Genomic DNA, 12,256 nt, shown 5'->3' with positions numbered 1-12,256 from the left:
AGATAGATAGATAGATAGATAGATAGATAGATAGATAGATAGATAGATAGTTCTTTTGTAGTTAACATAGTTTTGAAGACTGAAAGAGGTGTGTAGCTGAAGACAAATTAAAAAAAGTAATTCTCTATTAGCCTAAGGTTCATTTTCCATCCACCATTATCTGCTTCCATTTTGGAAGAACATATGACTACAAATCTATGAGGACCAACAAGGATGAGTGTCCAAAAGTTGCCTGGACAACTAACCAGCCAGGACAGGGGCTTCCCTCTTCTCCCCAGGGTTTATCCAAACCCCACTTCTCTTGGGCCTTGAAGGTCCCCACATGCTGGGCAGATGGCTTTCCAGATACCTACTATCTACAGCTGGCAATAAAACCAAACTCTGCAAACGGCCTGATTATGCGCCCACAGACAAGACAACTCTCGTACCCACACCGTATGTTCAACAGAGCACCGTGGCCCAGCATGGCTTCCACAGAGAAGGCGAGAAACTGGAACATTCATGCCTCTCTTGTTTGTTCCCTTGATTTGGAAGTTTCCCCAAAAGAGCCTATTCCTTAACTCATGCTGTGTGACCTGGTAGAATTTTGTGAATTCCACCAATTCACAAAACTTACCACATGTGTAACTTACCACATGTAGCAACAGAGCTTAATTTAAAGGCAACCATGGAAATTTCAGCACTCTCAGTCTGAGGTTTTGCAGGAAAAACGTTTCAGCACAGTAATGACTATTTTTATTGAACATTCTTCTTTGATGCTCAATGAGAGATATCTACCTCCTCAGAGTCAGTTCTTCAAAGAAAGAAGCAGACAAATATTACAGGTGTAAAACGCATATGTGAAATAGCTATTCCTTTGTAAAAAGTTGGGTACTTCAATGCATTTTATTAACTCAGTGTTTTAGAATGCTCATTTAGAACAGTCACTAGGCTATCCTATGTCTTCAATTGTCGCTAACTCAAGTCTCGACTCAGTATAAAAACAAATCACCACATATCATTCTGGTTCCTCTCAAGCACATTGTGTCTGCTCCTTACCACAACATTTTGTCTGGAAGTCATTCCATTAAGACCTCAGTCCATAAGTAGAAGACACTGTCCACTGCTGGATTCTTTACCGTTTGGTAAAAAGGCCAACTCTTGTCTTTTCTACAGTTGTGAGGTGTACCCACATTTACGATGCATGATATAGAAATAAGTGAGGTACATATTTTTCTAGAAGTATACAAATATTTATTTCAGATACACAGGAATATCTGACCTATGCTCAAGAAGTTAAAGCATCAACAAAGTCTGAGTCAAGTGAGAAATTATGCACGAGACTATGCTCAGTACTGACATATAAGATCCAAAAACCTATGGGCACTGGATCTGGCCTCTAGGAACTTCCCATGTATCTAGCTGGGTGGGTAGAACACACACAATGACCAGAAGACATGGCATTTGGGGTGAGTTCCTGGAGAGAGGTGAAGACAACAAGAGAGCCACAGGTGCACAGCCAGGAGAAGTCACTTTGTGGATCAATGGCCGGCAATCTCAAGGAAGGCTTTGGGTCACTAATCTCTAAATGATGGCTAATTTCTCTCATTAAGGACATGTCATTTACCCATATGCTGTTCCATATATCACTGACAAAAAAATAATTTTTTTTTAATGTAAAAAGTTCTCCTTACCAATGGTATTAGTTTCCCATGGCTGCTGTAACAAATTACCACAAATGTGGTGGCTTCAAACAACAGAAATTTATTCTCTCATGTTTCTGGACACCAGAGTCCAAAACCAGTATCACCAGGCTGAGATCAAGGTGTAGGCACTTCCTCCAGAGCGTTAGGAGGAACCCACTCCTTGTCTCTTCCACCTTCTGGTGGCTGCTGGCATTCCTTGGCTTGTAGCCACATCACTCCAATATCTGCCTCTGTGGTCACACTGCCTCATCTTTTGTGTGCGTAAATCTCCCTCCACTTTTCCCTTCTAAGGGCTTGCGTTTGCATTTAGAGCCTAACCAGATAATGCAGGTTTATCTCCCCATCTCAAAGCCCGAAATTTAATCACATCTGCAAAGTCTATTTTGCCATGTAGCAAACGCTCACAGGTTCCAGGGACTAGGACCTGATATCTTTGGGGGATATTATTTCGCCCACCCCTCTCCAATAAAATCTCCCAAAGACTTTCATACGGTCATCGGAACTATGGCAGCATGGTTTCCATTCATTCAAAGTTGAATGTTTTAGGAATGAAATCAGAAGTCTATGCTTACTTATCCGATGAAGGGCATTCCTCCTGGAAATATAGAGAACATTTCTCTTCAATTTTGCACAGTGGAGAAAACTTCACAAATCTGGCTGAAACGTCTGAGTATGACATTAGCACACGGAGATTCCACACTGGGGGAACCAGAAGTTGCAAATTGGCAGCCCAAAGACTGAATTCAGAGGTATGTTTTGAGTCTATATTTAAAAAAAGGAACTTTCATATAAAAATTGAGATTTGGGGCTTCTCTGGAAAAACTGAGGAGCTAACAACATGGGATCCTTAGCCCTCTCTGGTAATACGAAGCCAGAAAAAGGTTGTCACCAGCCCGCTGGAAGGAGCATGGGCTCTTCAGCTCATCACAGTCCCCATCCTCACTGTTGTCCCTAAAATGGTCTCCTTGTCAGGTGCCAATTTTTTTTTCAGGTGCCATTTATTTTTGCATCCTCATGGCCACTTGTTTTACTGGAAGAAAAATATTTCTTTGTTCTTATGCCCCTATCAAAACCAAGAAAGTAAAAGCCTGAAAAAAACCTTATGTTTGAAGAAAAATTGTTCTTTTTTTACAAGAGAAGAGCAATTCCTTCCTGTTTAAGGGGCACACACCCAGCTTCCTTGAGTCTTTCACATTTCCTCCTTCCCCCACAGCATCTGAATTCACAGCTCCTGAGATAGACAAGTCAACACTGTCTGAGAAGGGAATGGAATGCAGCAGGCCAGCCACTAACTTGGGATGTTAATGTTAACCATTAACATGCTAATGGGCAGTACTTCTAAATCCTGCTCTGACACCAAGAATTAACTCAGATAAACCACTCACTGTAACTAGTCCACACTTTGCTTCCTAATATATCAAATACGCCAAAAAGATGATAATAGTAATAATTTTAGTACTTCCTATGTGTACAGGACTGTTATAAGTGCTTTGCCTATATTAATCCATTTAATCCTCACAACTGTACCAAGGAGGTACGATTATTATTATCCCTATTTTACAGATAAGGAAACTGAGGCACAAGCAACTTGTCCATAGTACCATTCTCATCATCAATCTCACTTTTTAGATAAGGAAACTGAGACACAAGTTAACTTGTCCAAGGTTATACAGCTAGTAATTGGTGGCCTTGAGACAGGAAGCCAGGCCAAGGGCACCCAACTCAAGGGAGAGGCTGCAAAAGATCCAAAGACCACGAAATCTTTTGAGGATCTGAGAATGAGAGGAAACAGAAGAAGTATTTTGTAGGTCAAAGTCCAAATATGGAAGCCGGTGATGTAGCCTGGCTCTAGATGGCCTCATTCTGCAAGGAGACATCAGCGAACCCAGTGGGGACCTCGCCAGCCCTGACTGCCTGTGGTGGAGGCAAAGCGAATGCAGACAAAGAGGGAGTGGTTTCAACTCAGAGCGTCTCTGGGTGCTCGGGTTTACTTTCTGTGAAATTAGGGCGTTGGACTTGATGAAGTGAGGTGATCGCCTGCTCTGACGTTATGTGACTCTGTGACTCTCTGTGTCAGGAATCAAGCCAGCATTTGTCTAAGAAACAAAATGGATGAATGTTTCCACTTTTCCCATCACATACACAAAGCTGGCAAACAGAAGACAGCGCCCCAGATGGACCCCGTATGCTATACGTCATCTCTCTTTTGGAGAGGGACAAGTGCCCCAGGCCTCAGCCAGGCCCCCAAGTTCAGAATCTACCCCTTCACTTCCCTCATAGACCAGCTCAAACATCCCCTCTTGGGAGCCACTTGCCCCGGCCTGCAGAGACAGTCACAGCCACCAGCTCTCTCCCTGAGACGCCAACAGCGCCCTGTCCCACCTCACTGCCAGCCCTTCCCTGGTGATCGGAGACATGTTCTCACGCCTCACACTCCAATTGCACATGGCAGGTACTCAAGGATTGTCTGAATGGTCAAAATTTGAACTTTAATCTTGCTATTGATTTTCTATACCAAAACTCTCAGTGATCTATTTTCTTCATGTGCAAAATAATGATAACCAAATTGTTGGACCTGACCAGAAATGTTGTGAAGTTCTGAAATGGAAGGACAGTAAATACCAGAGAATGGTGGCAGTGGGCAAGCTGCCTGGGCCCTCCTCACACACAGCTGGAATCACCGAGCCTCAGAGAATCGCAGAAGGGCCCTCTCACGGTCCTCAGATGAGGCCTTTGACCTTTGTGTACGGCTGTACCCAACTAACAGAGAAACACAGCTTTATTTTGCTTTCAAAGAGTTCCAGCCAGTCTTTGAAATAAATGTTATGGTTTTTCTGGCTGGCTGACATTGGGGAAAACCTCCTGCGACCTGCCCCAATTCCCTCCCCTCGGCTTCAACCCTCAGTGGAGGTGAAGAACACCTGCTCGAGGCCAGCGGCTCACATGGGCACTCTGCTCATTCACAGCCTGGAACAGAGACTGGGCGCAGGGACGACGCAGTCTGCTCTTAATTTCGGAACCTTGACAGTCATTGAAGAAATGCCGCATTTACTCATTTTTTAAGATAGAAGACAGAAAATTGTATGCAAGGGTGGGCTGCCCAGCAGTGGTGGTTTACCAGCCCCACTTACACCATCCGGATCTGTAGCAGGAGCGTGTCTCCCTCGGCCTTCATGGTTTTCCACTGAAAAGATCCCAGTACTTTCATCTGTCTTCACAGGAAAACTGGATTATGTGCAAAATCTTTCCATGACCCTTCTCACAACACTTCTGACTTCCATTTCACTTAGCCGACACGTAATTACACATCGTATTCTAGGTTCAAACGTGCCAGAACTTCACGTGACTAAGTTAATACTGTTCATTTCTTTTAAAAGGGTATTAAAAATAGTACCTCCGTGTTTATATTTTCCTCTCTGGGGCTTAATTCTTCTGCCCATACACATTTTAGCAAAAATGTCCTTTAAGTATTACCCCTCTTAGACTAGTGCTTTTTTCTGCATTGGGGACAGCAGCTACAGGGCCAGAAGAACCTTCTTTATGTGGAACTTGCTTTGCCTTTACGTTGACAAAGGAGTGCATTAAAGATGCTCTTGGCTACTGCATCAACTGGAGTGATGGAAGAAGAAAATCAGTTCTCTGTGCGCCCTCTTCTATTCCCAGAAACTGTCCCACGTGTTTACCTGCCTCGCCTCCTTCAACCGCAGCTTCTGAGCAAAGAACCCGCACATGCCAGGGTCCTTAATCCCACCAGAAGGCTCCACAACTTCCTGTCGCTTCTCCTGCAACACCAAAGGGTGCTCATGTCCTGAACCTAAAAAGAAGTCTTCAATCTCTTGCAGATTATTGCTAAGCTCGGACCCACCATTCCATGTGGCTTTTGTGGACTGTGAAGAACCGAAGGGAGAGCAAAATGTTAAACAGCTAGAGGGAGAATAATTTACCCTGATTTGTGTGAAACTGTGGGTGCGCTGGGGAGACAGTCCTGCGCTTACTGACGGCTGTCGAGGGTCCAGGTGCTTCTCGATTGCCACCCCATGCTTTAAAAGTGTGCAAGGTAGGGTGAGGCGAAGATGGAGGAGTGAAGAAGGACATATATATCAAGTGCAATGCAAATATTACAGCAGCACATTTAACTCAGGAGCTGATCTCACCCAATGTAAGATGATTCACCACCAGGCATAACAGCAAACAAATCAATAAATGTATCCAGGAAGTGAAGGCTTAATATAAAAATAAAATAGAACAGGGGTCAGTAAATTTTTTCTGTGAAGGGTCAGTAAATATCTTAGGCTTTGAGGGCTAAACGTCTCTGTCACAACTGCTCAACTCTTTGTGCCGCTGTAGCACCAAAGCAGTCACAGACGACACATAAATACATGGGCATGGCTGTGTGCCCATACAGCCTATTTACCAAACAGGCAGCAGGCAGGAAGCCACGCAGGGCACAGTGTCGACCCCCTGAAACAGAGGAAACCCTGCAAGTCAGCAGATGCCCTGCAGCCCCCTCCCCATAACCCCCATTTACCCCAAGGTCACAGAGTTACATACACAAATTGCACTTCTGTCTAGAATATACACTCTTGGAGGGCAGAAACTTTGTCATATTCACAGCTGGATTCCCAGCACCGAGAAGAGTACCTGCAGACAGTTGGCACAAACAGGTGCTCGTAATAAAGATTTGCTGAGTGAGCAAATTAATGAGCAAGCAGCTTATGGCTTTCTCGAGGGTAATTTTGACTACAGGTGATTTTCCTGTACCCTCAACCCCGCTCCCACTGCCATCCCATCCCCTCATCCCCCCCCCCCAAACTTCTTTGCAAAATTGGCCAACTATTTGGAGACTAGGATACAGAAATTATGATCCTTCTAAAACGTTTACACTAATTTAGGAAAACATTTGTTTTTTTAACAGCAAAGGTAACATGTAGGAATATATCTCTTACTTCTTTCTCACTCATTTTTGTCTGAGTTAAATCAATCGTAATAAATTTACTTCCAAAGCAAAGGCAGTATCCAAGAAGACAAACCATTCATTATGGACTGCTGAGAACTATAAGCTCAAGTGGATAAGACCTTCCATGATATTGTCAAATATGTAGTTGGACGTTACACCCTAATACTTTATCTTTCTGGTTCTGGGCCATTATCTTTTATAGTCACCACAAGGGCAGTCATACGTCATCAGCCCTTTATCACAGGTCATACTACACCTATAGAAAGGTGAAAAATGATTCACATTGATCTTCCCTCAAAAATACGTGGCTCTCACAAGCTCCTGGCTGTCACCGTACGTTTATCAAGTGGCTAGTAAGAGCCCCCAGCACAGTGGAAAATGCACCAAAGGAAACAGGAGGCAGTACTGTGGCCCTTCCATTTTAAAAAACTGAGTTAGGATGACAAAGTTAAAATCTAGGAAAAATTTAAAGTAAGATAATATATAACCTAATGCTAATTAGTATAGATTGAATGCTAAGTTCAGTAGGACCCAGTTTCAACATAGGCATAGCTTAATGTTAATGTTGAATTCAGACTACAGAATTAGATTTTTTTTTTCCTGTAAAGGACCTTAATGATTATCCAACACCCTCACTTTAAAAATGAGATCCAGAGACCCAACTAGTAGGAAGAGGATCCTTGTTATCTTCAGAGTAGCTTTTTTCTTTTGTTTGAGGAAGATTAGCCCTGAGCTAACATTTGCTGCCAATCCTCCTCTTTTTTGCTGAGGAAGACTGGCCCTGAGCTAACATCCATGCCCATCTTCCTCTACTTTATACGTGGGACGCCTGCCACAGCATGGCTGGACAAGCCGTGTGTAGGTCCACACCTGGGATCCAAACTGGTGCACCCCAAGCCACTGAAGCAGAACGTGCAAACTTAACCGCTGTGACACTGGGTGGCCCCAGAGTAGTATATTTTTTAATGTGTGAATTTAAGAAATGTTTTAATAGTCTATTATAAGAAATGTTTTAAAAGTCTAGAAAATATGTGTCACATGCTCCCCTCTTGCCCTTTGGCAAAAAGTTTATGAACATATCGCTAATCCTGAACACATATACAAAAAAAAAGTAGCAGATCACTAAAGACGTGCTTTCTTCAAACTCTTGAGACCACTTTACAAGCCAATGCCTTTAGGATTGATTCCCACTACACAGGTGAGCGTGACCACAAGACACTCTTTCTATGAAGGTTTCAACTTTCAAAGTGCAAAGAGTCAGGCACTTACTCAAGGTGTAAGGACGCTTCTGTTTCCTTGGAAGGAAATAAGGAGTGGAAGCTTTCCGCTGGGATTGAGCATTTCTCTAGGATCTGTTGAGCAGTAACACTTTCCTAACATCAGAGAGCACCTCATGGGGAGCAGAGACTGAGCATGAATGCCCACATCAACCTTCATTACCATCTCGAGGGGAACCTGCACTGCTTCTTTTCATTCTTCTTTGGCTGCGAATAAAGGCATCTCTGATTTCTTCCTGCCACAACACTTTCTTAGCATTTTAACGCAATTTGCCCAGAAAATGATTTGCTTTACCAAAATCCTTTTTAAGGTAATTTTCTAGAACACATATATAGTCATGCATTGCATAACAACATTTTGGTCAATGACGGGCTGCATATACAACGGTGGTCCCATATACCTTACGTAGGCTACACCGTCTAGGTTTGTGTAAGTCACTCGATGATGTTCGCACAACGATGAAGTCCCCGAATGATGCATTTCTCAGAATATATCCCCGCCGTTAAGCAATGGTTGACTGTATTGATAAGGAGGTTAAAACTGTGTTCCAAGGTAAGCACGACCACAGCCTCAGACACGGTTACACTATAACCCCCATAAGTCACCCAGCGCACACCTCTGTTTGCACATTCTCCCAATCAACCACAAACACTGAGGTCCACAGATTTCTGACACTCAAGTCATAGGCCCTTCTCAGAACACCGTGGTCATCAAAGACTGCTGATGAGAGAACCAAGAGTTAAGTGAGACACTCTTCACAGGCTGACAGATCATCACACACAGAAAGGTCACAGTACCCGGAATTCTGCCAAGAAACTGCTAGGCAAGTAGTCCCGCCATAAATACACACATTCACACACACCCCACAAGCAGAAAAATAGAAGGGTTAGGTACAGCTCCAACTCAGCAAGATCCTGCAGAATGAAATGGAGGAGCTCGCCGCAAGAGAAGCAGTGAAAAAAAAAAATTAAAAGGCAGTACTGTTCCTGGCAAGGTTCAGATGGAAAAACAGCAACAGATCCCAGAAGCAGAGCTGTAGCCAGGAATAACCGAAGCCCGAGCCATTTTAAGTAGAGGCAGGATAACACTCCCTGAAGATCCACTGCCTGGTTGCCCTGTCCTCTGGGCCTCCAGGCTGAGCCATGACTTGTGGCCTACTACAAGTCAGTCAACAAACATCTGCCAAATATCTGCTACATGTTCAGGCCCCTGTGAGTCACTGTCCAGGGATGAGCAGACCTTTGTCAGGGGTATGCCAGGCCCTGCTTAGACACTGGAGACAATCTTCACAACACAACCGGCTGGGGGAGGCACGTCCCCTATTTCACACGTGACAGGACTAATGCCAGGAGGCTTCCATGAGACCACATGAGTAATAAGTGGAGTCAGCCCTGACCTCAATTCTGCCTGCCTCCAAAGCCCACGACACCACATCCCCATGCATAAAACATGGCTCCTGCCCTAAAGAGGCTTAAAATAACCTAAACCAATTAGAGATCGATACAGCCAAGACAATGAAGGGCCAGCAAGCAAGGATCTTAAGACGGTAAAGAAGGAGGAGAGAAATGAGTAGTTAGAAAAGACATTAGGAAAGAAGCAGGACCCCGGATCCTCCTCGGAGGACGGGTAAGATCTGTACAGGAGAGTGGAGAGAAGGGAGTGAGTTTCATGGGAGAGCAATCTGAGCAGTGACACTGCAGTGGACGCGAGCCTGGCCCCCTTCGCGGGAGAGCAAGGGGACCAAACCACATAGAACACAAAGATATAAGCTCAACTGAAAACAGCATTCAGATGGGGAGGTGAGGCCTGATTATGAAAGGCCTTGAAAGATCAGGCAAATTATTTTAGACTTGAGATAGTAGAGAATGGAATGCAGTGGAGGCTGCAAGGCAAGGAGAGACATGAGGAAGTGATAGTCTAAGAAGATTAGACAGCAAGGCATGCTGAAGAGACCAGAAGGGGAAGCGGCTCATTCATTCACTCATTCATTCATTCATCAAGCATTTCCTGAGGACTTACGAGGAGCCAGCCTCGGGAGGCTAGCTGAGAGGTTGCTCCAGTCTGCAGGAGAGGAAGGGTGAGTTTCCGGACTAGAACGTGGAGGGCAGGATCTATACACATCACATTTCAAAGGTCTCGATGACTCACTGATAGAAAGGATGAAGGAAATGAAGTAGAACATGGTTAAAGATAACTCCAAAGGTCCAAGACTGACTTGACTTCCACCTTTACCAGGAACCTCAAAAGCAATGAGAATAAAGGAAACAATGAAAGTATAAAAAAAGGCCTTGAAGATGTAGAACAGTCAACAAATGAACTCCCCAAAGGTCTGTTCTTGATCCTGGTAGCTCATTTACATATAGTCTGGAGGTGAGAATCTTCAGTGAGAAAAACCCTTGCTTGGAAGAAATGCTGAGCTCCCTGGACAGGGAGGACAGAGCTTCATCCACCCTCCAGCACATCCCTCCGTGACCTAAAACCAAACCGATCTCATGTAGAAACGTGGCTACCCACTCCTGCCCAGCCCCCAGTTCTGACTTCGGGGAAGGGGGACAAGGCAAAGTGGACAGAGGGAAATAGAAAGTGGGCAGGGTCACTGACGAACGCTGGACCTTAGGGAGGGGGCAGTGGTTCAGGAAATCATTTTAAATAAAGACTCCCAGCTCTGCTCTCATTTCTACACCCACTTCCTAGCGTTTTACAGTTACTGGTCCTCAAACAGACAGCAAGGCCTTGAAGATTCTTTACCAGATCCCAGCGCTTTGTTCAGAAACTATTTCAAATGTGCATATTTATGAATACATTAACTCCCGCCACAGCTAGCATATGGTCGAGGACACACAAATTCTTAATAATTCACATGTTAACTACAAATCTTTAAAGCTTATTTTTAATTTTATACTCAGCAATGGTGCGATTCACTTTGGGAGGCACATTGGAAAGCCCCCTTGCTGGCAAATGTGAAAAAGGAAAGCTGTAGCCATCAAACTTCTACTGCTACAAGGAGCGCTCCAATCCCCAATCAAAGACCCAAGAGGCAATACCTCAGAGAAACCCAGCCCTGCCTGCACACTTCAGGGTGGTATTCTCTCAGCATGGTCCAATTTTAGGAGAAGCAGATCTTTATTCGGTTATAAGTGGAAACGAATGCTCTTTTCTGCAGAATGAGGCATTAAACTACTTTTACATTTAAAAGTAAAAGTAAAAGCCCTCAATGTTAGTGTCCAAGCCAAACTTTAAAAGGTACGTTACAAAAGATACGGTTGTTCTGGAAAACGCTTCAACACCCCTCTCATTACATCTACTCGGAACAGTAAGAAAGAAATCAGGGCAGAAAGAAACCCAGCGAAAAATGGTTGCACAGAAATGTGAGGATTCTTGCTCAGATCCTTGCGGGACAGCCAAAGGCCTAGTCAGGAAAATTCCAAAAGCAAGTCCTCCGCATGCCACGACAGGGGCTTCCAATCAGGCCAGGATCTTTCCCTCTTTAACACTAAAAGGTAAACAGCCATCACAATCTTCCAGACTCCGAGGAGACGGGAGTTTTCACGCCAACAGGGAGAGACCCACATGACTGAGAAGGGAAACTACAGCCCGCTAGCCTCTCCCTCCCCCTCTGATCGCTCGCGGGGCCACCGGACAGGGGTCACTCCGCAGCTCCAGCCCATCACCCCGAGTGACAAGGTCGCCCGGCGGAAGCCCCTAAACCCCTAACCCCACTTACTGGCGCCGCGAACACAGGCGGGGCCCGCCCCTGCGGTGAGCTCAGCTCCTCGGCGAGTGGGGCGCAGCAGCCCGGTCGGGCTCTGGGGACCGGGACGATCCCTGCTAGGACAGGCCGAGGGGTCCGTGCAGGGACGCCCGGGAGGTCCGGCGAGTCGCACGGGCCGCGCGGCGCATGGCAGAGCAGCAGGGACCCGGCCGCTCTCCAGCCTCCGGCAGGAAAACAAACAAAAGGCAGGCGGCTGCTCGGGGGGACGACCGGCCGCCTTCCCTGGGAAAAGTTACCCTGCAGCTCCCCTCGCTGGCCCTGCGCGTCCCTGCACCGCGGCCGGCCCTCCCGGGGGCGCCCAGCCACCGCGCGCCGCTCTCGGCGGGAGGCGCGACCCAGCCCAGGGATCCCTGCGCCGAGCTGACCACCAAGGCGACCTCCAGCTCCCCACAGCGCACGCCTTATGGCAGACCGGCTGCATCAGGGATTAGGATTTAGAAATGGAGGCCGTAGATGCAGGTTCTGAGAACATTTCATTAAAGATAATCTTGGTGAAAACATTTTCCTGAGTTTAGAAGATGTAACTGAGCTTGCACGACATTGTGAATGAAATCAATGCCACTG

General features: G+C 45.6%; 1 protein-coding gene across 3 annotated transcripts in view; it reads right to left on the bottom strand.

Annotated features, from left to right (window-relative positions):
- The window catches only part of CILK1 (ciliogenesis associated kinase 1), a 55,041-nt gene extending 43,131 nt beyond the window's left edge, over positions 1-11,910 (bottom strand). Inside the window, exon 1 of one of the 3 annotated variants that reach the window (XR_006885354.1) lies at positions 11,645-11,910. The gene's annotated coding sequence lies outside the window, so the exon portion shown is untranslated. Of the gene's footprint in view, positions 1-7,911; positions 7,930-11,644 lie in introns of those variants that run through there. The other 2 variants (XM_046640417.1, XM_046640418.1) reach the window with 2 other exon arrangements.
- Positions 11,911-12,256: the final 346 nt, after the last annotated feature.

The sequence above is a fragment of the Equus quagga genome, chromosome 15 (genome assembly GCF_021613505.1).
Source record: "Equus quagga isolate Etosha38 chromosome 15, UCLA_HA_Equagga_1.0, whole genome shotgun sequence".
Classification (NCBI taxonomy): Eukaryota; Metazoa; Chordata; class Mammalia; order Perissodactyla; family Equidae; genus Equus; species Equus quagga.
This window is presented reverse-complemented; position numbering and strand designations above follow the sequence as displayed.